The sequence below is a fragment of the Mastigoproctus giganteus genome, chromosome 10, assembly GCF_048544385.1.
Source record: "Mastigoproctus giganteus isolate SK-2022 chromosome 10, ASM4854438v1, whole genome shotgun sequence".
Lineage (NCBI taxonomy): Eukaryota > Metazoa > Arthropoda > Arachnida > Uropygi > Thelyphonidae > Mastigoproctus > Mastigoproctus giganteus.
Genome location: NC_143584.1, coordinates 72,307,303 through 72,334,878, shown reverse-complemented (window position 1 = coordinate 72,334,878; position 27,576 = coordinate 72,307,303). Strand labels below are relative to the sequence as shown.

Here is a 27,576-nt window from a genome sequence, read left to right as displayed (position 1 = left end):
ATTTTGGGCATGTTAACAAACAGTAATAATTCAAGATTAATAACAAAACAAAAAAACAAGCAACAAACTTTTTGCTAATTTTTTTTTCAAAATTGAACCTTTTTAATCTGTGAAATCAGAAAATTTTAATTCTGTGCATGACCACATTGCTCATTCATTTCTCCAAACAGCACATGGCAACAAAAATAATATTCACTGCTTCAGCTACAATATATATATATAGCCAATGTGATAATGTCATAAAAAAAAAATTTAAAAAAAAAATTAAAAAAAAAAAAATAATAAAAATAATAATAGAGAATGGCAAGACCATCCAACCCCACCAAATGGAAGTGCTTCCTGCGCAAGTGACCACCCATAAAGGGAGAAAAAGGCAACACATGAAGTGGAGCATCAAAATGAATACATACATCATGCAAGCATACTATGAAATAACAAAGCTAGAGACCAATATGACAACTTACAGGGCGAGACTACATACCAAGTGGCTGGAATGATTCCCGGATATTCAGGTCACTGAACAGCGAATAGCGGACCAGAGAAGGTCCATTGTCACGTCATGTCATGAAGAACCTGATAGCGCCTGCAATCTTGGAAAAAATCAAGCAGGATGTGAGTGATCAACTACAAAAAGGACTTGTAGTTGATCCCCAAGTCTGCAAGAATAACTCATGGTGTTTTGTCAATCACATACAGGAATTTTTCTAGAATGGATAAGGAGGTGATTATCCACTTGTATAAGGCAATGGTCAGACCACACTTTGAGTACAGTATACAGGTCTGGTGACCTCATTCTAAGAAGGATGTAGAGCTGTTGGAATGAGTACAGAGAAAGGCAACAAGATTAGTGAATGGAACAAAGGGTTGCTCATATGAAGAAAGGCTTAAGTTTTGCAGATTATAGTATCTGGAGACTAGGCACCTGTGAGGTGATCTGATTGAGGTGTATGCAATAAGCAGAATCCACTCACCCTTCAGCAGATTTTGGGTAATTCTGCAAATCTAGATGAACTGTTTAATTTTATTAATTTTATTTGGCAAATCTGATTTGATAAACAAGTCTAAATAAGTGTTCTATTTACATTAAAAACTTGGAAATACAATCTTAGCTGTTGATGCCCATGTACCTTAAAACCCTTAAACAGCAACATAAATTGTAGAACTGCTGAACTGGAAGGATATTTACCAAGTGGGGGAGGGAAACTTTCTACAGAACTTCTCCTTCTGATGAAACTTTGGAAATGTCATCAATAGCCAAATCTAGACAGCAGGTCCATTGTTATAAACAAAACTTTGATTAAACATTTCATAAAAAATGCAAAATCTGTGAGGGTATCTTCCTTAAGCAGTGATAATCTATTTCACTGAAACACTCATAATCAAATAATCTGAACAGAATTCCACACACAGAAATATCATAAGTAAAATTATATTTGCAAGCATTTGTACTAGTAAAAAAAATCCCACGGTTGCATCTTAATATAAAATGCATCTGTTGTTGGTGAAATTTAATTTGAAGTCCAAAGTCTGTATATTAAAAAAAAATTCCTGCATCCCAATTACCAAATCTCCAGCTTTTTGAAAGTGAAAATGTAGCAGCTATGAACCATCATGCACCTGCATATGGGTTAAATAAGCATCTATCAATATTTTCCCCTCTCTCTCTCTCTCTCTCTGTCAGGGTGGTGCAGCATAAGCCTTGGGCTTCTTTGCACCATATGGCTAATAATAATTATAATATGTATTCTAGTTTTTTAGGCACATTAGCATATATACATAATGTACCACTGTCTCCATCACGTGTGCCCATCTGCATGCAACAACCTGACATCAAGTGGACAGAATTTCATGCAATTTTATATTTGGGTCTTTTGAAAAGATTTATCAAAGTAAGTCAAATTTCATTAAAATTGGACTAATAGAAAAATTCAATACAGCAATACCTTGCTTTGCACGGCTTCAAGCAGCACTGGTTTCACAGTAACACAGTTTTCAATTAAGTTTAAGTAGAAAATTTACTGTACATATTAAAACTCATTCAATAGCCTAGACATGTACTCTACATATATGCTGCAGTGCCAGCTGTATTGTCTCACGTGCACATGTGCCAATAGCTCCCCTCAGGCAGTCAGTGACAAGGTGCAACAGTGTTCAGAATTCTTAATTTCATCCTGATTAGACAATGTGATAGATTTTCAGACTTTTCGTTTCTTAATTTATTTTTTACCCATTTAAATACAAAATGATGAGTCAAAAAAGGAAAAGTAACGAAAGCGGTGGAGATACTAAACATAAATGGCTTACATTAGAAAAAAAACTTAATATTATCAAGTGCCATGAAGATGGGGCATCATATGCTAAAATTATGTGGAAAAATGGATTGAATGAAACATCAGAGCGAACGATTATTCAAAAGAAGGATCAGTATAAAAAGCAGGGAATTTCTACAGCATCCTACATGACGAAAGTGATATATGCTCTAAGCAAAGAAGTTTGCTATTGAATAATATGGATAGAAGATTGTAATCAAACAAGAATTCCTTTGAGTCAAAACATCATTCAAGCGAAAGGCATGAGCTTTTATAATATTCTGAAGGAAAAAGAAGAAAATAAAGAGGAGGAGAATAAAGAAATATTTACAGCCAGTCATGGTTGGTTTTTCTGCTTTAAAAACCATGTTGGGCTTCACAACGTTCGTATCTCAGGTGAAAGGGCCAACAAAGATGCTGCTGCAAGGTTTCCTAGTGAATTTAAAGGCATCGTTAAAGAAGGTGACTACAAGGACGAACAAATTTTCAACGTCGATGAAACTGGCTTCTGGATTTTTCAGAAATCCAGGCTTCTGGATTTTTCTGAAAAAAAAAACAATGCCCTCATGAATTTTATTAGCTGAAAATGAAAAAACCCAACCTGGATAAAAAGCAACAAAAGATCGTTGGGTGGAAACTCATCTGGGGATTTTAAACTGAAGCCTCTACCTATGTTCAGAGCAGAAAATCCGAGAGCTCTAAAGGGTTGCATAAAAAGCACATTGCCCATAATTTGGTGATCCAATAAGAAAGCATGTATTACAAGAGAATTGTTTACAAAGTTGTTACAAATTATTTTTGTCCGACGGTTGAATGTGGCACCGAAAGAATTTTCAACAGAAGTATTGGAGAAAGTTTTTTTTTTTTGGGGGGGGGGGGTTGACATGGTCTGCGAGGCAATTATGAATGGAGATCTGAATGTTGTAGCATCAAGATAAGGCAAATTTTACAAGATGGGATGCAATGTTGAAATACCTAATTGAGCTTTTTTTTATTGAAATAACAATAAAGCTTTTTTTCTCATGATGTTACTTTTTCGTTAATAAAAGTTTTGCAATATTTTAAAATTCAAATCCTTTTAATTGGCTCTCAAGCACAAATTGTTTATAGATTTATTATAGTTTGTTTATAGACTGTTTCTCTGGTGCACATTCAATTAAAACCCATTATAATTATACTTCAATCAGCATGGTTTCACATAACACGAAACAATTTTGATACTGATTATCAGTGCTATGCTAGGTATTGCTGTATTATCTTTTTTTGTTTATTCATCCTCATGTAATAACACAACTCCCAGTGCATGGATTTTCATAAAATTTTATTTATGAACCTTTTAGAAAGATTTGTCAGGCCATCCAAATTTCGTTAAAGTGAGCCCAGTAGAAATTTGACAATTATTTTTGTCCATCTGCATATAACAACTCAACTCCCAGTGGATGGATTTTTGTGAAATTTTATATTATTATTATTATTTCTCCATGATTGGGGGTTCACCTCGTGATGGGTATTGCTACCAAGTATACAGGGTGGTTGTTATATCTGGTGTTACTGTTGGTCGAGGAACTTTGACTATCCTACAGGTATTCAGGATTACGACTTTCTGGAGTTTCTTGTAGGTGTTCGCTGGGAGACCTATTGCTGCTAGACTGTTATGTAGGGTCTTTGGCACCATACCTGTGGTTGATACGATTATAGGGATGGTCGTTACTTGTTGCATATGCCACATCTCTTTGATCTCCTGTCTTAGGTTGGTGCACTTCTTGATTTTTTCCCCATGTGTTTTCTGCAGGTTGCCAGTGATTGTCCTATCTGTTATTATGGCATGGTCCCAGTACAGCTTGTGGGTTGGGGGTCTCTAGGAGTGCCCGGGGTTCGTACTTGTAGTGTGGTACACTTTCTTTGATCAACTGGTATTTCCTTGCTAGCTTCTGATGTATTATCCTGGCTACCTGGTCATGTCTATGAGTGTACTCCATCTGGATGACCACCTTGCCTTCTACAGTGATGTGTTGGATCGTTTCTGAGGCCAGGTGGCATCGTCGACATGTGTCATCGAAAACTCTGGGCTCCTTGGCGATGTATTTTCTATAGTTCCTGATGTTGATTACCTGGTCTTGGGTGGCGAGCATGAATCCTTCAGTATCAGGGAAGAGCGTCACGCTTGTGAGCCATGCATTGGAAGCAATTTTATCTATGTGATCTTGATGGAGATCATTGTAGTATGTGCTATGGAGTGTCTTCTCTACCCATCTCTCTAGCTTCGTTTGTGCTTCCTGGGGGGGTGATTCCTCGCTTAGGTTGAGTGGGGTGTACAGCTTGTCTATCTTCCTTATGGTCTGCTGCTGTGTGTTTCTGGAAGTAATCCTTCAGGTTAACTATCGCTCTCTCTTGTTGCTCAATGAGGTCTATCAGGATCCTTCTTTCTGGGAATTGTCAGTCTCTCCACGGCAGATTTTGGGTGATGTTGGCGGCTCTTGGTCATCACTGTCCTTGTCTTTCTCATGATATCCTCCAGCTCGGTGTTAGTCCAATCTATGACCCCAAAGAAGTATGTTAGCACTGTGACTGCATAGGGTTTATGGCTTTAACTGTGATCCCTCTGTTCAGCTTTGCTTTCAGCAGGCTTCTGAATCTCTGATGATATTTTTTGGTCAGGCACTTCTTGATTTCCTTGTGCTTTAACTGCTGAGCCTGCATCATCCCCAAGTATTTGTAGGGCTCTACCTCTACCATGGCTTTGATCTCTTTACCAGTCTGCAGCTGGTAGTTTTGGTTGACTAATTTTCCCTGGTGCAATCCGTGGGTCTTGCATTTGTCTAGACCAAATTCCATCCTAATATCTTTGCTGAATTCTTCAGTGATTTGGAGTAGTTGCTGGAGATGCTTCTTGCTTCTTGGATAGTGGGTTAAGTGCCGGACAGAGCCACAATGGGCTGAGGGCTAGGATAAATGGATGAGGAACATATGGACAGGTCAGGAACAGAGCTTGATCCTTTAGGCAGGTGGATATATGTGTGTATACTGGTATTTATCAAGGCTAAGTAATGATTATTGAGTACAGTTTCGATCATCCACCCTCTCCGATCCATGTTTGGGGAACCCCACAAAGGATGATGAGCATTTAGATTGCCCAGAAGGCATACAGGTGAGGCAGCTGAATTAGTAAATCATCTAGTTCTGCAGTGGAACATGAAGCATTTGGTGGAATATATATGTACACAAGAGTGAGAATAATGTCAAGAACAATGCGAACAGCTACTGCTTCTAGAGTGATGCAAAGCTGAATAGGTTTGGAAGGAACGTTTCTGCAAACTAAAATGGCTACTCCTCCTCTTGCAGGTGATTCAGAACATCTGCCCCGTATATCTGTATAGAGTATACCTTGAGAAGTGTGGAGTATAATTTGAGGATAAATATGTTTCTTGTAGACAAATGTTTGCAGGATTGTGCTGGTGTATTAAATATTTTAATTAATCAAAATTGCTTTTTAAGTCTCTACAATTCCATTGAATGATTTTCTGCATTATTTGGGTTTAGGTTAGGTGGATCAGTCCGATTGTGTTGTTTTCCCTCAATCCTGTTTATATTTTTCACCTTTTGGAAAAAGTGATGAGTGATATCCATCTCGTCATCAGCATGTAGCAGGAGAACTGCATGTTCATTATCTGACCTCATCAATTTCCATAGTTCGATTGGTTGGTTTATTCTGTGTAATGGCCATCTTTCTCCTTTGTTAGTGTTCCTGACTTGGGGGCATTGTCTTGTTGTGGCTTGGATGACTTTGTATTAGAAGAATTTGATGTACTTTTGGTCTTTGTTGTCAGTGTCTCCCCATCCGTCAGGATGGATCTGGCCCATTAGACAAGAGATAATTTAGGAGGAATTGTAATGTAAGTCTAGGTTGAAACCTCTTTAGTGTTTTTAACTGCATTGGAGTATGATTTGTAAGGTACCATGTTTAATAGCTGTTTTCGTGCTTCTTGGTATGAGACAGTTTTCTCTACCTTGTACTTCAATATTTTCTTACCCATCTTCCATGATTCACAAGTTCTGGAATATGCAGAGTGAGCACCCTTGGCAGCTGGGACACTTTGGTCTTACTGCTGTGCATTCAGTTTGGGAGTGGTGTGGGGAGCCACATGAGGGGCAAATGGCCTTTCTTTGACATGCTGTTTGAGAATGACCATACTTCTGGCATTTAAATCATCTAATTGGATTTGGAATGTATGGTCGGATCCTACAGGAAAGGTAGTAGCCAGCTTTAACTGATGCAGGGAGATTTGGAATGTTAAAGGTAAGGATTACATTTCTTGTGGGTGTAAGGACACCATTTTGTTTGGTCCTAATTCTTTTAGCACTGATGACATGTTGTGCCTTAAGTTCTTCAGCAATTTCATCTTCAGTAACATTAAGGAGTTCCCATTCTGAAATGACCCCTTTTTGAGGTGTTTAAAGTTCTGTGTGGGGTAACAGAAATGGGAAGGCCTCCAAAGGTTGTTTGCTTCAGGAGCTGCCTAGATTGATTTGTGTTCGATGTTTCTACAAGGAGATCTCCTGAGTGAAGTAGTTTGACCATTTTAGGAGTATCTGCTACAGCTTGTATGCTTTTCTGCACAAAAAATGGAGATAAGCTGTTAAACGGTTTTGTTGACAAAGAATGCAGAATTAGGAAAGCAGGTATGTCAGATGAAGAATCATCTTTTTTAATTCTTTTTGCTTGAGATGATTTAAGTTCACATGAGCACTTAGGCTCACGTGAAGGATCCATGTTTGCTCTTTTTTGCCCTGAGTATTGAATTTATACTCAGGTTACCAGCCCCGCCACGTGGAGGCAGGAGCGATTCCACCAGTGACCAAGCGTTAGTGGTTACTGTGTTAGAGAAGTTAGTTATATAAATAAAAAGAAAGCTTGCCTCTTTATTTAGAAGGAGCCAAAAATAAATAATTTTGAAAGAAAATATTAGAAATCTCTTAAACTACTTGTTTATATAATGAATGCTTTCAAATCACTTTGAAAAATCATTAGATCACTTTGCTTGGCACTCGGGGGCCCTACAATTAATGATGTTACCAATAGTTGCCAGATTTTAAGGGAGATAAAGAGAGAATTTTTATTCAAGTGGGGACTAACGATATTAAGCATACACAACCTGCCAAAGGGCTCTATGGCGGGTATGCAGTGGCCAGGTGCTGAATTACAGTAAGTTGCCAGCAACTTACTGTAATGCAGATCATGTGTCTCTATACCACACACTGCCTGTGCTTGCACTGAAAGCCATTTTTTTGCCGAATCCACATCATATAATCCTATATGCAGTGCAGCAGGTATACCAATCCATCCAGCCTTTCATCTCTCACTTGGAATTAGCCATCTAGATGGTGAGCAGTTGCTGTGTCCTGATCGCTTCCAATGCTAACGCCAACTCTACCTTATGGAACAGTCCAACAACTGACAGAAAAGGTGAACTTTTGGAAGAGCTCATCACTGCATGCAACCTTAAGATTATTAACTTACCAATTCATACTCTGACCTGTGTCACTGTCTGTTTCATAAATGTAACTCTTAGCAACACCACAAAAGATTGGCAGATCCACATCTCTTGGTGTGGAAGTGATCATGATTCTATTACTTTCAGTATCTCACCAGAACCAACAGTCAGTAGAACCTATCCACATCATGGAGGACAATATCAGCAGACTTAAGATCTCCCTGCTGAGGAACAGGCTCTGGTCATTCAACAACTAATCATTGATGCCTGTGACAAAACCATACCAAAACGTAGAGGAAAGGCAAATTGCACCCTGGTGGACTGCTACTTAAACATCCCAGAAGAAAGAAACGAGAAAGAAACAAGGCTGGAGGATATATACAAAGGAAAAAAGAATATACCACCTGATCATCTACAGAGAGAGAGAGAGAGAGAGAGAGAGAGAGAGAGAGAGAGAGAGAGAATGAATCCTGGGAGAGAATTGTCCAAAATAATGATAATATGGACTTATTTAATAAGGGCTTATTTATAAACTTATAACAAAAGAAAGTTAATCTGGGTGAAGTTTTTTCGTCCAGTAAAGAACAAGATTCCCCCTAAAACCCTCACTTAGGAATGCAATGTAAGAAAAATATTGGATACCATTGCCCATCAAGTTATCTCTCATTCTGAAACTAATGTTCAGACTGACATGCAGATTGCAGATCTTGCATATGATGGCAATCCATATGAAAGATGTTTTGATAGGAATGATATTTATTGGGCGATCACCACCATCAGATCAGGAAAATGTCCTGGCCCTGATCTTGTCAAAGTTGATGTCTTGAAGAAGACTTGGGAGCTTTCCCAGGACCTTTTCATTAATCTTTACAATACCCGCCTAGCTGAAGGAGTCTTCAACTCCATTTGGAATATAATGATTACTACACAAACATGGAAGTCTCAGAATAAACTGAATGTACACAGGCTGATATGGCTTTTGTCCACCACTGGAAAGATTTTGGAAAAACTTACCGGCAGATTTCAATCAATCTATGAAGACAAAGAACTCCTGTATCCCCACAGGTATGGATTTAAAAAAAGACACTGTACAGAAGATGTCATAAAGTGCATATTTCTTCAGAGAAGAAATATGCACTTGGCTTCTTCTGTAGACCAAATTGTGGCAAAGTGTCCTGGAGAGGTTCAGGAAGGCCAAGGTGTCATATAACCACTGTATCTGCTAATCTCGAGTTACCTCAATAACAGAAAAATAACAATCATAACCAATCACTGCCATTTAGTTAGAAAAATTATCAGGGGCTGCACACAGGGTTCCATTCTTGGTCCCCTGTGCTGGAATATAGTACAGTTGTGTCCCTGTATCTGCTGATTCAGTTACCCGCGGTTAACCACAAAAAAAAAAAAAAAAAAAAACTTAACATGTACTACTGGCATGTCCAATACGATGCTTCCCTTTGTCGCATATAGTTTGGTCACCAACATTATAATGGTTCTTTAGAGATTTCACAGATGCACCGTTTACAAGTTTTTGTTTAATCTGAAAGCACAACCCTTGCGTTTGCCCATTTTCGCAATTTCTAAACAAAAACAAACAAAAAAAAAAAAATAGTTACTATAAAAATGAAAAAAATTCCGACATCACTGACATAAATAACAAAACAAAATCTGTATACTCCCCATCATGACTTATGGGAGTAAAACTTGGGCACTCACCAAAACAATGGAAGAGAAATTGAGAACTACATAGCGAAGAATGGAACAAATTATATTGGGAATCAGACTGTTCGTTAAGAAGAGAAACACATGGATTAGGCAGCAAACTCAAGTAAAGGACATTCTTATCAAAACTAAAGAACTAAAATGGTCTTGGGCAGGACACATAGCTCGAAGACATGATGACAGATGGACTAAGAGAATAACAGAATAGTACTCAAGAGGAGCTAGAAGAAAACCTGGAAGACAACGACGGAGATGGATAGATCAAATTCATGAGTTTGTGGGTAGTAAATGGATGGCCATTGCACAAAACAGAAGGAACTGGAAAGTTGCTAGAGAGGCCTTCATCCTGCATTGGATTGAAAATGGCTGATGATGGTGATGATTCACTTGACCACAAACTATCCATTTCTAAATTTCTAGCATCATATGCTCTGTGAGCAAATAATTACAGAGGAAAAAAAAAAAAAGAGCTAAAATTCTTGAATGGATGTAGACCAATTAATATCCTTCAATAGTCTTTGTGCTTCAATTTCAGTGCAGTTCTGTCTGTGTTTTATCACTAGTGTCTACAAATAAACCAAACACACTTACCACAGAATCCACACAGATTTTGTCTTGCGTAAGGAGTTGACTCAGGATTATTCCAAATTATGTACCTTTGTAGTGCATGTCCAGCTGAACGACCACCAGATTTTATGACTTCCCATATGTGTCCAGGTTTTGAAGTAAGTATGCATTCATAGACATAGCTTTTACAATTATGATGCACTGTATTATCATCAACAATATAACTTGATGTATAAGGATCAGAAGTATATATATAAGAAGTATGTATAAGGATGACAAGCTTATATAGCATCAGCCAAAAGAAAAAAAAAAAAACTTCTCATTTCACCCATCCACTCACTCCAAATGTTTGTCTAGTTCTGCCTTGAATCTATTTAACCTATCAACTTCCACAACGACAGATGGAAGTTTGTTCCAGCAATTAAGCACCTGCTGACTAAAGGCAAATTTCCACACATCTATTCTACATGTCCTTCCTCAATTTGAATTTATGCCCCCTTAGTTTTGTAATCTGAGCAAGGTGAAGAATCCCATCAGAATTGAGCCTGCTCTCCAAATGCTGCAATGTCCAGAACTTAAGCCTTTCTTGGTAAGAGGACCCCTTCATTCCCCTCACCAATCTTGTACCCTTTCTCTATACTCAATCAGGAAACTCTACATCCTTCCTAAAATGAGTCCTCCAGACCTGTGCACAAAACTCAAGGCATGGCCCGATCATTGCCTTATACAAAGGGATTATGACCTCCTTTTCCCTACCAGCAAAATTCCTGTATATCATTAACAATGCCCCATGATCTGCTCTGGCAGTCTGTCTGCACCCCTTAGAAAACTTAATATCTGACTGCATAATTAGCCCCAGGTCTTTTTCATTTTCTACCACCCTAAGTGTATTACACACAGCTGGTATTTTTCTTTGGGATTACTTCTACCCATATGCAGTACTTTTCATTTGTTAATGCTAAACTTCAGTTGCCACAACTAAAAGAACAACAGAGAATCTATGCTGACTGGATGAGCCATAGATTCGGGGAGCACTTCCCTGTTCAAAAGTGCTTTAATTGTCACAAGTATGGAATACTGCCAGGGACTGCAGCCAGAAAACTCCTGTCTGTGGCCACTGTGCAGTCACTGGCCACGATTTTAAAAACTGCAACAATAAAAATCAGCAGCCAGGCTGTCTGACTCTTTGCACAGGCAGGTACATGAAAAGCCCCTGTTATGAGATATTAAGATAAAACTTCTCCAATCTAGAACCAATTATGGGTCAGATTGAGAACACACGAAAGTGACTAGGGCTCTAAATTTCGTCCAGTTCAATGCTCAGAGATCATGTGCAGTTGTTGATCAGATGAAAATCAAGCTAGAGAAAAATAACCCTAGATAGTACTCCAAGAACCCTACACACATATGGGTAGAGTTCAAGGATACACAAGAGTTACGGATACCTGTGGTGTCCCTTCTAATGCAATAGTTGTAAAGAATACTGACCTCATTGTCACAAAGGTGGGTCACCTCTGCTCCCCAGTAGCAATGTGTGCACACATCACCAGTGCTGTAGGATAGTTTTACATTACATTAATGAATTATAGACCTGTTGAAGATATAAATCCCAGCATTGATTATGCTTTATTCTGAATTTAGATAGTGCAATTTTGAAAGTTAATTAATACTAAGTGTCTGTAGATTTACCGTTTGTAACTTGCCGCCATTGTTATATGATATAATGTATATCCCGAACTAGATAATGTAAGGTTTAAGGTAAAACTTGCTATACTTCATTGTCAATTAAATTGTACTTTTTTAACTAAATACATATAACGACTTAGATTTTACAAATATAACATTATTAATTAATACATATATCTTGATAGGAGATGTGGAAGTTATATAACAAAACTCAGAGATAATACTCAATATTAAAAAAAAAAAAAAATATATATATATATATATATAGTGTTATAATTGCATTGGGATATAAGTTTAGGGATATAATTTTGTATTGAAATTGAAATTTTATTTGAAATTCAATCGAAATCATGATTCAGACCAGAGTAGCAAAGCAGAAGGCTCAAGCTAATGGGAGTGCTGTGGAGAACTGTTGTCCTCTGAATCACAGCCTTTTAAAATGCATTGCTTGTTTAATGTTTGTGAAGCAATCAGAAACCAGACACGATATTGCCAAGAGGAACATCTTTGTGTGTGCACAATGTAAGCAGTGTGAGGAAATCATGCAATGACTCAGTGTTGTTATCGGCCTATACAAGAGCTTGAAGGACAGGGTGGATGCCCTCGAACGATCTAAATTGAGGGGACTATCAAGCTCTCAGCTGCCCACATCAGTGCCAGAGCTTGCACTTGAACATCACACAACACAGAGGCAACCCCAAAGGCAGAATTAGCTGGTCCCTCAGGAACTAGTAGTTGATGGTGATGCTATTGTCAGAGAAATGGGGAACATATTGTGCAAAAAGGATAGGTGGAACAGGATCAGGGTATGTCTGCCAGGGGCAAAGGCTGATGACATTGTAGAGCAGATATCTTTTAAGGGCACAAAAGGTGATATTGCTGTACACGTTGGCACTAATGATATTAAGAATAGGAGATCGGCGGATATTAACAAGTACAGGTCACTGTTGAAAAAAAGCCATGAATTAGGATTGAATTTGAAAGTGCCTGCAATTCTGTCCAGACATGATAACAGGGAGTATATGATGAGAGCCTTGTCGATCAATTCGGCCCAGGAGAGAATTTGTAAGGCTCGAGAGGTAGAATTTTTTTCAGCCTGGTCTGTGCTTGTTAACAGGAGACTGCTTCTACAGGGATGGGATACACTTAAATAGAAAGGGTGCAAGAATATTTGCTGATGCTACTGAGGCAGTGTTAAGTGGGTTTGAAAACTGCTAGCTTGGGGGGAGAATACATGGACTAACAGATTAACAATAGCCGCTGGCAGAGGTGAAAGTGATTCTTGCACAGCTTCTATTGGAATGAGCAGCAGCCTCGAAAACAAGATGCAGGGGATTTCAAAGACTGCTGGGAGTCATTGCAGTACAAGTAAACACATGGGCTATGCTAAAGTAGCTAACAATAGGAACAAGTGCATGTATACTTGCATGTACACCAATGCTAGGAGTTTGGTAAATAAATTTGAGGTGTTGGTCAAAACAACAAACGCAGATATTGTTGGGATATCAGAGATGTGGTGTCCCACAGATATAAGGAATGCAGAAATGGAATTTGGGAAGTACAATGTGTACAAGAATATACACATGATAGGAAGGGAGGAGGGATTATGGTATTAGTTAAGAAACACATAAAATCTAAGGAAGTATGGCCAGTCGACATGGCTCGACAGTGCAGTGTTGAGTCAGTTTGGGGTGACATAAGCATTGGAAAATCAAAATTGAGAGTAGGAGTGTGTTATGGGCCAATTGACTCTGAGCAGTATAATAAACAACTGTACAGGGAAATAGAATGGGCCAGTAAATCAGAGGGTCTTATAATGAGGGATTTTAATTTCCCAGATATTGACAGGAATTTGTGGGTTGGTCACTCACACACTAGCAAGGCTTTTCTGGATTTATTGGATGATTGTTTTCTACAGCAGCATGTTCGAGAAGCGACTAGAGGGAGTAATACTCTTGATTTGATTATCAGTAGTGATTCTTTGTGGATTAAGAATCTGCAGATTTGTTTTTTTTTGGTTTTTAGGAGCATTAGCAACTAAGGCCATATTGCTCCGGGATATGCGGTGGTCACTCCCTGACCTTTCCGTATCCTCCGTATTTGGTGGTTCGAGCCCATCAGGGCTTGAATCTCGGTCTAATCAAGAAACGTGTGCTACTAACTGCTGCGCCTTCCCACCTGGCTACGGAGGCGCCAGAATCTGCAGATAAAGGAACCACTAGGTGGCAGTGACCACAGTGTGCTGAAGTGGGATTTACTCAAAGAGGTAACTATCATCAGGGGTAAAGGGAAGGGTTTTTGTTTCGTAAAGGAGACTATAGAGGTCTGAGACAGTATTTAAATTCTATACAGTGGGGCCAACTGATGATGATACCAACAGCAAATGCAAAGTCTTCAAAGAATTTATCTTGGAAGCTACTACTAGGCTTTACATACCACCTAAGAAATATTTTTCAAGGTTTACACCTAAATGGATGTCAGATGAACTAATCAGACATGTGGCAGAGAAGAAAAATACATGGGATACATATAAATTAATCGGTGACATGGAAGCTTATAATAGATATAAGCTAGTCTGTAACCAAGTCACAAAGTAGGTTAGGCAGGCAAAGGCAGATTACAAGAAATCTTTGGCAAAGGATGGAAAGAAAAACAGCAAAGAATTCTTTACCTATGTAAATTCTAGAAGAAAAGGGATGAATCAGATTGGTTCACTTTCTTTTCAATGGTTCAACTGTTGATAATCCTCTCCAGGTAGCTAACAAACTGAGTATTTTGCATCTACATTCACACGAGGAGTTATTCAGGGAGAGGAATGCCAGAGGTGAATTAAACTCTGGCAGTGAGCTAGATGATTTTGTAATAACTGAGAGCAAAGTGGAGGCAAAACTGTTGAAGATAAACATAAAAAAGGCACCCGGGGTAAATGGGATCTATCCAGTTATATTTAAAGGAGGCAGCAAAGGAAGTAAGCAAACCCTTCGCCATTATTATGAGAGCTTCCTTGAACTCAGGGGAGGTACCCATGGACTAGAGATGTGCAAATGTGACCTCAATTCACAAAGGAGGATCAAAGGGCGACACAAGTAATTACAGACCTGTTAGTTTAACTTTTATTCCAGGGAAATTAATGGAGGCACTGGTTAAAGAAGCACTGCAGGATCATCTAGAAAAGACTTCAGTTATAGTTTGGACACAGCATGGTTTTGTTAAGAGGAAGTCTTGTGTGACCAATTTAATTGAATACTATGATATGGTCACAAAGGAACTGGATGCAGGGAATAACTTTGATATCATATATTTGGATCTTAGAAATGCTTTTGAAACTGTTGCATATGGAAGAACTGGAACAGTGTGGCATTGGAGGAAAATTGCTGCTATGGATAAAGGGATAGGTGAGTGGGAGAAGGCAGAGAGTGGTAATTAATGGGCACTGCTCTTCAAGGACTAATGTTATTAGTGGAGTCCCTCAGGGTTCAGTGTTGGGTCCATTGTTGTTTTCTGTATTTATTAATGATATTGATGATGGTATATCAGGCTTAATGTCCAAGTTTGCAGATGACACGAAGATCGGCAGGGTTGTTAATGACACTAATAACAGTACGCTACTGCAACAGGATCTAGAAAAGTTGAGCAGATGGGCTTAGAGTTGGCAACTGAAGCTTAACATTGACAAATATAAAGTACTGCATATCGGAAGCAGTAACCCCAGAGTAATGTATCAACTGTGTGGTACTACACTAACAGTGGTAGAGAATGAAAAGGACCTGAGGGGGTAATTGTGTAGGCAGATATGAATGTTTTCTGAGCAATTCAGATGGTCTGCAAGAGTAGCTCATACAGGAATTTTTGTAGCAGGTATATGGATGTGATTATCCCCTTGTGTAAGGCAATGGCCAGGCCCCACCTTGAGTACTGTATATATGTCTGGAGGCCTCATTTTAGGAAGGATGTAGAGCTGCTGGAGCGAGTGCAGAGAAGGGAAACGAGATTGGTGAATGGAATAAAGGGTTGGTCTTACAAAGAAAGGCTTAAGTTTTGCAAATTACAGTGTCTGGAGACTAGGCACCTGCGAGGTGATCTGATTGAGGTTTATAAAGCCTGGAATGGTTTGAGCATGCTTAATGCTGATGGGAATCTTCCTCTTGCTCAGAATAATCGTCTGAGAGAGCATAAATTCAAATTGAGGAAAGACAGTTGTAGGATAGATGTGCAGAAGTTTGATTTTAAGCAGCATGTGGTTGATTGCTGGAACAAACTTCCATCCATCATTGTAGAAGTTGATAGCTTTAATAGATTGAAGGCAGAACTACACAAACAATTGGAGCGAGTGGGTGTCTGAAATTAGGAGATTTGGTTTTTTTTGGCTGATGCTATATAAGCTTGCTTTCTTGCATCATGTGCCTTTACTAATGCTAATAGGAAACTAAGTGGTCTTGATCAAACAACAATTATATCCCAGATGACCATGAAATGACTGTGACAGAAATAATCATTAAAACATCTAACCTGTCTAAGGAAGCAGGTAGTACCCTGTTGTTGCTCTGAACTGACTATACTCAGGAGAAGGGTACATCAGGCAAGGAGACATTTCCAGAGAGCCAGAACATCTTTGCCCCAAAATGAGGTGGAAGCCCTGTTATAGGACTCTCAGGAACCAATACAGAGTCCTCATTAGAGAAAAGAAAAAAGAATCCTGGTGGTACTTGGTGGGGACATCTGGAAACGGCAACCCATGGGGAGTTATGTACAAAATTGTCACCAACAAGCTGCCAAGAGGAGATGTGACAGAAACCACAATTAAATCAGATGGAACACAAACCCTGTGTTGGGTAGAGTGTGGGAATTATTTCCCTACTCAGAATGACATAATGAGAATATGTACTATGGAAATGCTAAGCTAACGTAGAGCCTCTATTTACAATAGAAGAATTACAAGCAGCTTTAATTAAAACCAAAAACAATATATGCCCTGGATTTACCTCCTAGAAGTGGAAATAATTAAAAAAAATTGATGAAATTGCAAAATTGAATCAACTAATAGCTCTGTATAATCATTGCATAACTGATGGAAAATTCCACAAATTTGGAATAACACCAAGCCAATAACAACAAGGCTGAGAGAAAAATAGCCACAAGCTTCATGAGCAATGGCAATCAAATTGGGAGCAGGAAACCAGAGGTGCTGTTACCAAAAGGCTGCTGTCACAGGTGACAACGGTTAGCCCAAAGCCACGAAAGTGGTATGCTCCTAGACTTTTTACAACCTTATATTGGCAGGTCACAGCTCCCTAAAGGCAAAACTAACTTCCATAGGGTTGACTGACTAAATTGTGCCTGTGGCGAGAGTGAAGACTGGGTGCACACATTCTTTATGAATGTACACGGTACGGAATCTAAAGAACAGTTAATAGCTGAAATTTGCCCTCTTCCAAGGGGACAGGAATGCCAGTTTATTATAGATGAAAAATATATAAAGCATTTACAAACTTTATACAACAAGTATTGAAATTAGACAAAGCATGCAGAGACAGGCCTGTCAGCCTCCCCCACAACCAAGCAATAAGATTGCAAGCAACCAAGATCACAAGCAAATCCATAGCCAAAGTGCCCATGTCTCCCACCACACCTAGATAATGACATTTCAATTTGACAGGGTAGCTGTAACTAGCACCCTGAAAGAAACCCGAATTACACATAACCGGATTGATGGCTGGGCCTCCCCCAGGATTACCATACTCACTACATAATTATAAGGGGAGGGAGATGTACAGTCAACCAGGGAAGCAACCGAGCTGAATAATATTAGTAAGCTTGTTGCAAGGGATGCAATGCAGAATGAAAGAAGAATGAATGAATGAATGAATAAGTGTGAAAGAAATGAGTGAATGTGCTGGACACTGAATGAATGCGATAGAATGAAAATGAAATTGTGGTGAAAGATAAGAATGTGAAGTTATGGTGAAACTGGGTGAACTAGCAAGGAAGCAAAAGAGAATTATGGTAAAAGGGAGGGAATGAAGGTATGAATGTAATTGAGAGTATGAAAACACATTGTTAAATGTATAGTTTTAGAATATACACACTAACATAAATGAACTTAGCTACTAACAACATCAATATACCCACTGCATACCTCTGTAGCAGACAATGGAAATGAATAAGTGATGGATAAGTTTGAAAGAATGAATGAAAGTATGGGTCTGAGTGAGAAAAAAAAACAAAGTTCAATTCTAAGTAAGTGATAAATACTAACCCTTATTTTAGTTGTCCTTAAATCTAAATTAATTATTTAAGTTAATTGTAAAGTAAACATTTTATTTTAAATTACACTACACACTACTGCATTCCCCCCTGGTGTGAGAAAGAGGATGGATGGATGGAAAAAAAAAAAAAAAAATGCATGAGTGTAATAAACTGTGTGTCACCCCGACTGACTGGTGGGCTAGTGGACCATTTATGGCCCCATGCCGTGGCTATTTAGCCAGTGTGAAATGCAGACACTGGCTGGCCAGTGTGGGATAGTATCCAAGTAGGAACTCCAACATAGGGACCCTTACCCTATGATCTTTTACTCCTACCACCTAGGGTGGTTGTTCTCTCACTTCCCCAATCCCTTCCCCTACTCTGGGTGGCATCCCCCTTGTCTGGTGGGTCACCACACAGCCAACTATCACTTCCTATCCCCAAGAGCAGGATGGACATCCTGACTTGGGGAGCCCTCTTCTTCTTCCCCCCCCAATTCTCTCTACCACCTTAACCCCCTCCCACTTCCTATCTCCCCTCTATGCCCTTTATAAATTTCACTTTTTTTTTTACCGCGCTCTCCCTGCCTTGGCTACCAAGGGTTTGCCCTGCCAGTACTTATACTCTCTACTGCCTGGCCTGCCTCCTAGTGACACTGGACAGTAAACTAAAGGTTTTTGTGTGAAAACACAGGCCCCTAGGCTAAGAGCCGGATAAACAAAACTACCAACACTCCACGAACATTCACTAATTTACATATTGGCCTTTATAGAGTTTGTATTCATTCCATTGCTTGATGTGTGGAGTTGGGGGAAACTCCTGGAGCAGCATTACAATTAATGCTATACTCTAGGTACAAGGCAATGGAGATTTAATTTTAGGAAGAGTAACAAGATTGGTAAAGAGAACAGAAGAGTGCTCTTACCAAAAAAGGCTTCAGTTCTGCAAATTGCAGCAAGGAAAGACTAGGCCCCTGCAAGATGATCTGACTGAGGTGTTTAAGGCTTTGAATGGACTGAGGAAGCTCAATGCTGTTGGCATATTTCCTCTTACTCGGATTATACACCTGAGGGGGCATAAACCCAAACTGAGGGAGGATGGTTGCAGGATAGATGTACAGAAGTTTTTCTTTGGCCAGTGGGTAGTTGATTGTTGGAACGAACTTCCAACTGGTGTGATAGAAGTGGGCAGTTTGAATAAATTCAAGAAAGAACTGGACAAATTGCTATGATATGGAATTGTTGGCATTTTTTTGTCTGATGCTGTTTAAGCTTGTTTTCTTGCATTATTCACCACTACTAAAACCAATATCCTTTTTTGAAGTTAAAACATCTATGGCAGCACTGGAGTAAAACTGATTGGTTTTCTTACAAAAATGCCAAAAATTTTCTTAGAAAAATGACATCACTTCCTATTGTGGCTGTTAGATTTTAAATGATGCAAATGATGTCACCTCCTAAATGGCGGTAACGATGCTAACTCAATCACTAATGTTGATTCAGTAGAGTAAGTAGTGGGCACGAGAATAAAACATTGCATCATTCATACTGAGACAGAAATGACGTCACTTCCTAAATGATGCTAACTCAGTCAATAACATAGATTCAGTAGAGTAAGCAGGGGGTAGTAATATTATGCAAGAATAAAAGCTTCGAAGCCACCGAAGAAGCCTCTCATGTCGAAAAGTAACCAGTTCAAAAACATAGAGAATAAAACAATGCAGACTTTAATAAATTCAGCTTCTCAAGATTTTGATCAATATCAACCTTCTAAGTAGCGTAAGTAAGTTTTGATTCAAGAATGCAACAATAAAACAATCACTTCTTGTAGTAGTTTTCGGTTATGACGTTATACTAGTCTACAAATGGATTTTGTTAAGTATTAAATTGTGAAAATAACAAATCTAATTTCAATTAACAATCTACAAGAGTATTTCGAAGATCGCTAAACCTTCAGCTGAGCGAAATCGAGAGAAGTATGCAAGAATAAAAAGCTTCAAAGTCACCGAAGAAGCCGCCCATGTCGACAAAAGAATGAATTCAAAAACATAGAGAACAAAAATAAATGCAGAGTTTAATAAAATCTGCAAGATTTTGAGAAGCAGATTTTATTAAACTCTGAAAAATACATTTGTTACTTCTAGAATTTCCAACTGCAGATGTAAAAACTATGAAGGCTTGGAATACTTGTCAAGCATCTTTCAAAAATGATTCCGTTCCAAAATTTTTCGAAGACGAACGGTTTCATTTATCCTGCTATTTCACCTCGTCTGCCTCGATTTGATTTAGTGACAGAGGGGCTCATTTCTCCTCATATACCATTCACGCAAATTAGAAGACTAAGACTTTTTTTTTTTTTTTGGTGGTAGTTGGTGCATTGGCTTCTGTGGCCATAATGCACCTCCCAAGGTTTTTGCAGTACTTTGATCCAAGCCCAAGGCGGGATTCGAACCCGCGACCTTTGGGTTGCTAGGCAGGTACTTTACCCACCCGGTCGGCAGACTAAGACATGGTTTAGGCCAGTACGGAATTTTGGGCCAAATTATAAATGTTAATTTGATGATCGATTATTTGCCTTGAAGAATAGATGACAATTATTTCGTTAACGTTCACATCAAACGTAAGAAAAATTCACAAATCAAGTAATTTAAAGGGCTTGGTTTGTAAACAAGGTGTAAGAGTTATGAAAGTATCTACTTGTATCACCTGTATGATATCGAGATTGATGAAGCATTCTTCAACGAAGACATGGAACATGATCATATGATCATGCTCCTACATGTGGTGAAATGAATGAAACTATGCCTATTGAAGAAAGTTGTTGTTATTTGGTTTTTAGGAGCATTAGCAACTAAGGCCATATTGCTCCGGGATATGTGGTGGTCATTCCCTGACCTTTCCGCATCCTCCGTATTTGGTGGTGACGGGTTCGAACCCCGGTCTAATCAAGAAGCGTGTGCTACGCACTGCTGCTCCTTCCCACCTGGCTACGGAGGCGGCTCTATTGAAGAAAGTTTAGTCGCTCAACAACGAACTCTTTTGCAGAGCGATGACAAATATTTACGAATAGCTCCTGGTGAACGAAATGTTCCACATAGTTACTTTTGATGAACATGCCAAAGAATTGTCCTTTCCTAGAAATTTAACTCAGTCAGTATCAAGAGTTTACAGATAATTTAAAAGTTACACTGTTTATGATGGCATCAAGTGAACTTCATCGTTCAGATCGGCGTGGAGTGATGTCGCCTTATCATCTTCTTTATATGGCCATGGAAATAATGAGACTAAGAACTCGAGATTCGTTAACAGCTGCCTTTTAAATACATCAGAAAAGACACTAAGCTCAAAGAACAAATCCAATCTCGAGAATACGTCAATAATTGAATTGAAAATAATTTAGTGTTTTTGAAATCGATTCCTAATTGAACTTATTATTGGACACAATGTAAAAGAGATCTGTTTGCAAATCAGAATTGGGTAAACTACGTTCGTCTTAACTTTGAGTGCAAACAAAATCGGATAGCCTAAATTGCTAAAAATTTTATACAAATTAGAGCACGATGGTTTGGATATCCCCGACGAGAGAGCAGCTCTTAATTTTATGGAAAAGGTGACATTAGTTAATGAAGATGCCGTAACATGTGCAAATAATTTTAATAAACTTGTGGATTGTATTTTAACTTTACTTTAGTCTAAGCGTTTCAGCCCATCTCGGCAATATTACGTCGTGAACCATTTTAAAAGGATTGAATTTCAGCATTCTTTTGTGGCTTAATAATGCTCCTAAAGAACCCATGGGAAACGGTATGAATGCAACGATAGCTATGATAAATCAGCTCGTGTCTGTTTCTACTGCAAAAGCCTCTGGTAATATCAAACTTTAAACTCATAAACATACTTTTATTTTTTTGAGTTTGGAGTTTTGAAGCTCCATTTATGCCATCACGATCTACAATGATTTTAATTCCCATGCCAAAAGCAGATACTGAACGAGTCAAATATAATGCTGAATACAACAAATTTTGAAGAATATAGACGACAATGAATATACTAGTATTTGTCACTTCTTTAAAGAAAATCGCATTCATTCGGAATCATATTATATCGATTTACTTTGAGCTGGTATTACTCAGCCAGAAGTCTTTCAGAAATGAGAACCTCATCAAAAATGACATAACCCCTTCAATCCTTTTGTGTTTAATGTTTTAAAGTCTAACATGGATATTCAATTCATCATGTAAGGAAGATATTCTTGTGCTGCTTATGTCGTCAAATAACTAGGAATTTACAACATAAAATTATCGAAATTATGAATGAGTATCCTGAGTTTGGCATCATTGAAATTACAAGAAAATTATACATTGACATGCTCAACTTTGTCGAAATTACTAGTCAAAAGCCTGCTTGGTATTTTGCTTGGTTAATTGATGTCTGAGAGTTCAGTTGTTGTAACTTAAATACCTACCGAGTGACAGCACAATAGATAATCATACAAAGAAATGGAACGAGAAAACAGACGTGAAGATTCTACTGACATTTGGAAAGAGAACTGGTTTGAGAAAAGTATGAGAAAGGGATGATGATGAGGAACAAGTTCAAATGGGCCGGAATTGGTAATAACATCTTTGACCTTCCACCGGTAAATAGCGTGCTCACGTCCTCTACTTACTTTTCCAAATCAACATTAGTGACAGCATTGACATCATTTAGGAAGTGTCGTAATTTACGTCATTTCTATTTCACATTTTCGTCAAAGATGTTTTCACATAAAATATCTTTTGTGCATACAAGGTATACATGGGCTTTTTATTTTTATTACATATTATTTATTTTAATTAGTATACAGTTAATCATTTCTGTAGCGACTTATGTGCAAAAAAAAAAAAAAGAAAAGAAAACAGATTTAATTCTGCATGCCCAAAATAAAATTAAGAAACTGTAATCAAACTTTTTTTTTTTCCCCTTTGCATGGATTTCAAGTACTAAACAGCAAATACAGCAGGCCCCCGTTATAAAGCGGTTCGCTATAACGCTGTCAAAACTCACTGTAACGCTATTTTACTAGCATACAGATTGAATTTTTGGCAAATCCGTCTTCAGTCCAGTCTGTTTTGAGCCTTTTTTTTTTTTTTTTTTTTGGCAAAAGGAGAAAATAGCCACCATGAAATTAACTACAGTAATTATTTTTATAATTTCTACTCTATGTACAAAATTGAAACTTTCAATATGCTCTTATTTTCTTGGTGTGGATAGTTTCAAGGGAGAAATTCTTTTTTAGTACACAAGTTGAAAAAATTTACCATCCAGTGTCATATGTTGTTACGAAGTCTGCATTTTTCTGTTCTGACCTGTAATAGAAAGATACTAAAAATAGATTTACTCCCTATCTCTTCTTTTGTTTTACTGTGGGAACTATAACTTGCGAAATGTTTTTCACACGATCAATCCCATGAGTGCTAAATGCGGTGCTGTTTCTTGTACAGTATTCTCTTGTCTTCTGAACTCCTCTGACCTTGTGGTCATCCGAAGTACATAAAATTTGTTTGTTTTACTGTTTTGGAAATTCCATAAACATTCTCCATGAGTCACGCCATAATTGATTTATGGTACTTTTCCTGCAATAAACAACCATTTGATTTTACTGCACGGTAAAATTGAACTTTTCAGATAAATAAAACATTTGTCACCGTCTTCAGCTCACTTGCCAGAGGAATTCTAGATATCATTCAGTGCATACAGTGTTAGACATACAGACAGTTTACTGTACTCGAACATCATATCACAATCAGTGCAACGCAGTTACATTTGCAGAGAGTTATGGCGGATAAGAATGAAAAAGCAACAATGTCTGGAGACAGTGCAAAGATTGGAAAGGTAAGAAAAACATTGAGTTTGAAAATTAAATTAGACGTTTTGAAGAGAATTGATTCCAGTCAAAGACAAGTGGATGTGTGCAATAATTTAGGACTGGCAGGTTCTACTGTAAGAACAATCATAAAAAATAAAGAATCAATTTTAGCAGCTGGAAAAACAGCTGTTCCCCTGCAGGCAACTAAATTGACCAGGGCTAGGTCGGCTATTATGATAGAAATGGAGAAACTTCTACATAATTTTATTGAAGACAACATTCAACGTAGAATTCCGTTAAGTTCAATTATTATTAAAGAAAAAGTGAAGAGCCTATATGAAGATTTAAAGAAACCTCACCCCGAAAAAAATGTGGAACCATTTAACACTAGTAAGGGCTGGTTTGATAGATTTAGAAAGCGCTATAACCTGCACAACGTAGCAATACAGGGAGAAGCTGCAAGTGCAGATCAACAAGGAGCCGAAACTTTCAAAAAATAATTTGTTAAAATGATTGAAGAGGGATGTTATACTGCTCAACAAGTTTTTAACATAGATGAAACAGGTCTTTTTTGGAAACTAATGCCTAAAAGAAGTTTCATATCGAAAGAAGAAAAAAACATGCCAGGCTTCAAAGCGGCGAAGGATTTTAAATTAAAACCCCTTTTAGTTTACCATCCGAAAATCCAAGGGCTCTTAAAGGTTTAGCTAAATCAAACCTACCTGTAATCTGGAAGGCTAATAAAAAAGCTTGGGTAACCAGGCCGCTTTTCATTGATTGGTATGCTGAGTTCTTCTGTCCTGCAGTGGAAAAATATTGTGCAAAAAATAACATTGGTTATAAAGCTATTCTAATCATGGACAATGCGCCAGGACACCCAAGCAAAGAGAGCTTAGAAGACTTGAACAATCACATAAAAGTTTTTTACATGCCTCCAAACACTATGTCTCTGATCCAACCAATGGACCAAGGAGTAATTGCAACATTTAAAGCGTACTACATAAGGAACACCTTTTCCCAAGCTATTAAAGCCATCAACACTGAAAATGTACCGAGCTTAAAGGAGTTGTGGAAATCCTATAACATTAAAACCGCCATCTACAACATTTCAAGTGCCTGGGATGAAGTGACTCAGAAAACCTCGAATGGAGTGTGGAGGAAAGTTTGGAAAAATTGCATAAAGCATTCCCAGGAACCTGATGATTCCGTTGAAAATGTTAAAACACAAATTGTTGAGCTCGGAAAAGAAGCAGGATTACACGAAATTAACGAAGACATCGTACAAGAGATGATCGACAACGACAGGGATGGCCTCTCTAATGAAGAACTAATGGAAATTATAAAAGAACAAGAGCTTGCTATTGAGGGAGATGATGATCAAGATACTATAGATGAAGAACCGATGAAATTGCTGACTGCAAAAGGACTAAGTGAAGCTTTTGAACACTTCGAAAAAATGTGTGATTATTTCCGGGAGAACGACCCTGACATGGAACGAAGTGCCAAGGTAATAAGAAATTTGAAGAAAGAAATGAATCCCTACATGATGTTGTACAATGAGAGGAAGAGGGCCAAAGCACAACCCAAAACTGACACATTTTTCAGTCCAAAGATACGAAAACTCGAGAGCACAGGGCCATCGAATTAATAAATTCATGATTTTTGTTAGTTAATTATCTGATAATTATATGTGTATATAATGTAGAATATTTTATATGTACAAAATTTTGAATATTAAATATTTTTAATCGACATTGGTGCATATTTTCACTACCATTTATTATTATTGATTAGAAAATATCCTATGGAATAGACTGCAACTCACAAATACATATGTTACCTTATGGGAATATGCCGCTCGCTTAGCGTGGATTCACTTAGCGCTCTGTTTTCCCGGAACGAACTATCAGCGTTAAGCGGGGGTCACCTGTAACATTCCAAGACACTCTCTCTAGCATATGTAGTTATATAGACAATGTAATACCTATTTTGTGACTAGTATGGTGGCAAAATCCATATTGAGAATTAGACTGCTATCTATTCATGATCTTTACATCAAGCCACCTTGAAATGACAGCAAAAATGAATCTCATAAATCTTATTATCACATGCAAGAAATTTATTGAATTTCTCAACAGCACAACTGTTAGGTATTGACTAAATTAACGTATTGCACACCTACTTATGAATGTCTGCCATGGTGAAACTAAAAGATTATTAATATTTTAAATGAAAATTCTGCACAATGTTAATTAAAACAGAGTACCTGCCAAATTTATCTTGATTAAAATTACAGTACATGTTCAGTATTTGAATGGATACTTCAAACCCAATTAAATTGAAATGGACATATTTTGGTCCCTTGAACTTTTTTTGGTGGGCGAGAGAGGGAGTTTTGGTATGCAATGTTTGTGGGACAAGTGTGCATCTCAACGTATGCCTCAATCCAACCTGCTTCCTGTGTATATCCTACTGACAATCTGCAGTTATCATGGGTGTACACCTACAGTTTTATTATTATTAGCCATATGGTACAAGGAAGCCTGAGGCTTATGCTGCACCAGCCAAAAAAAAAAAATTCCCCGAGTTACCCCCTGAGAGAGAGAGAGAGAGGGAGGGAGAGAGAGAGAGAGAGAGAGAGAGAGAGAGGGAGGGAGAGAGAGAGAGAGAGAGAGAGAGAGAGAGAGAGAGAGAGAGAGAGAGAGAGAGAGAGAGAAGTATAAAGGAATCACCAAGAAAGAGAAGAATGATGATATCCAGCTCAGGACCCTGGGTTTGCCAAGCCCATACTCACCAGATGTGGTAGATCAGAGGTGGGGAACCCTACCTTTATGCCCTCTGCTGAAAGATGGCTAACTCCATGTTAATTAGAGGCCATAAAATAAAATATTTCCAATGGTGGATGGCCCACTCTCATTTGCCTGCACTTGTACTTTAGGCACTGAAATGTTTGGGAACTTGGTATGTTTCAAATGGTGATTCACTCAAAGATTGGTAATAAAGCAGAGGCACTCTGAACTCCAGCATTGAGTTTATGATAATACCCACCGTTCTGCTAAAGTGAAGCACACAATTTATATGTAGTTGAGAAGAATTCTATGGTTTTGATCTTTTGAGCCTCAGGTCTCTCATCTACTGGCTGACAGCATCTTCTACCATTTTCTGATTGAATCCAATTACAACCATCATCCTACTTGTTAGACTTATTACCCCACTCTAGCAGCAACCGACACCAAAGATGAGGCAGTGATCACTGCCAAAGTCCCAAGCAGTCCACAGGAAGTAACTAACCACCTAATGCAATGCAGTTGGCTGGCTACCTCTTAGATGTACTATAGTGGCAAGGAAACCTGAAGGCAGTCGTGTGGAGATATTTACTGCTAACTTAAGCTGCTGACCTATTTGGTTAGCAGTCTAAGTGCTCACCTGATGGGTAAGCACTTACACCATCACCTTTAGACTGTCAATGAGAGGCATCACCTCTAAGGCAGTCATTAGTTTCCAAGTCTGGTAAGACACTTAGAATTTTTAACAAATAAAAAATTTCCCTTTTTTAGTGATGTTATTCAACCACAAACAATATTAGTAATTTTAAGTTTACTCATGGATAATGGTATTATTTTTAAATCTCTTAAGTAGTCACACCAAATTTCTAATCAATCCATGTGACCAATAAAAGGTTAAAGAAGTTGTGGACCAATTATTAG

The 27,576-nt window shown here is 38.2% G+C and overlaps 1 protein-coding gene across 2 annotated transcripts in view; it reads right to left on the bottom strand.

Annotated features, from left to right (window-relative positions):
• Positions 1–27,576, bottom strand: part of Pcif1 (Phosphorylated CTD-interacting factor 1) — a 429,173-nt gene that overhangs the window by 96,373 nt on the left and 305,224 nt on the right. The gene's annotated exons all lie outside the window — the stretch shown is intronic.